This window comes from Rhineura floridana, chromosome 4 (assembly GCF_030035675.1).
Source record: "Rhineura floridana isolate rRhiFlo1 chromosome 4, rRhiFlo1.hap2, whole genome shotgun sequence".
In the NCBI taxonomy this organism is placed as follows: Eukaryota; Metazoa; Chordata; class Lepidosauria; order Squamata; family Rhineuridae; genus Rhineura; species Rhineura floridana.
The window spans coordinates 19,829,702-19,831,252 of record NC_084483.1 but is presented as its reverse complement, the minus strand read 5'-3'; the positions used below and the strand labels follow the sequence as shown (position 1 = coordinate 19,831,252).

General features: G+C 42.2%; 1 non-coding gene across 1 annotated transcript; it reads left to right on the top strand.

Annotated features, from left to right (window-relative positions):
* Positions 1-787: 787 nt before the first annotated feature.
* Positions 788-906, top strand: LOC133384767 (5S ribosomal RNA). The gene has a single exon (XR_009762696.1). It is a non-coding gene; the product is annotated as a 5S ribosomal RNA (ribosomal RNA).
* The last annotated feature ends 645 nt before the right edge of the window (positions 907-1,551 follow it).

The following is a 1,551-nucleotide window of genomic DNA, read 5'->3' as shown; positions in this document are numbered from 1 at the left end:
GTCATCTAGGGCATTATAGAACAAGCTGTTCACACAACACCCCCTCCCATAACAGCACCACATTCAGTGCACATGTGAGAAGAAGCGGAATCTTGCCTGCTACCCCCCCCTCACGTATGTCCACTGGCCACACACACCAGCAGCCACACTTTCAGACTTTCAGTGGGATGCCACAGAAGCCCTGATTGGGCAGAATGGAGATGGAGGATCGCAACCTTAAGAAATGCAAAAAACTTGTTGACTCCTTTATCTGGTAGATACTGTGGCTGTTGGAAAGGCACTTTGGTTCTCACCAGGGATAACAAATGGCCAAACAGAGGCATGTGCCTGTGTTGTCAACATTGTTAGTAAGATCCTAGTTAACAAATGGATATGTCCCTCTGGCACTGGAACAATAGAATCTGTTGATCATATTCTTTTGTATTGTAACATATATAAGGAATGTAGAAAGAAGATAATTTCCCCATTATTAACAACCTTTTCTGGAAGTAACTCCACAACCTTGGTACTAAACTGTTTAAGGGATGTGTCCTCTTATATCACTGAAAGGGTTTCTAAGTTTATTATGATTTCAATGCAAATCAGGAAAAATGTTGTTATCCTTCTGAGATAGGGAACTTTATAAAATTGTAATTTGCTCTTATGTCATTTTTAAACTATCTTTTATATGTTTTATATAACTTTGCTGATCTGAGACCGTAATAAATAAATACTACTACTACCCATCTGGAGTTCTGGCTCCTTCCAGATAATGAAAGCAAGTTTAACTCCTATTAGGGAGGGTAGGGCCTATGGCCATACTGCTGTGAACATGCCCAATCTCGTCAGATCTCGGAAGCTAAGCAGGGTCAGGCCTGGTTAGTACTTGGATGGGACACCGCTTGGGAATACCAGGTGCCATAGGCTTAGAGGAAGGCAATGGTAAACCACCTCTGAATACCTCTTACCATGAAAACCATATGAATATATCCAAAAAGATTCATAGGGTCACCATAAGTCATAATCGACTTGAAGGCATATAACAACAACAGGGAGGATAGGTAGTATATGGCATGGTGTGTTTCATATGCAGTTCTTGGAAAAGCCCTGCACTTTGCACAGCCACTTGTAGAGCGAAGCTCAAGGAGTTAAGAGGAGTCGAGCACTTGGTTAACAGAAAACAACTTGGAATGGTTTTTTTTAAATAGACAAAAGAATGGCAAGGAAAGGGCCCCCACTCCTGCTGCTCTTCTGTGCTCAACTGCAGCATCTAAGCCTGCTTTTCATATTGATAAACAACAACAAAAACCCTCCAGTTATTGTGGAGAAGAGACATGCCATGGCTTGCAGTGTGTGTACCTTGCTCCTCCCAGGTTTGCAAAAGGTGATGCAGGGCAGCATCTTTCTCCAGCCACATGGAAGAATCACATTTTAATTGTCAAGCCTGTTTGCACAACAGTGCACAGTCTGCCAGCACATATTAGTACCCGATGGAAAGCATCCATCCACCCATGTGCATTTAGAAGTCAGAAACATCAGTTGGGAATTGTCTTTAATGAATCTTGACAGTAC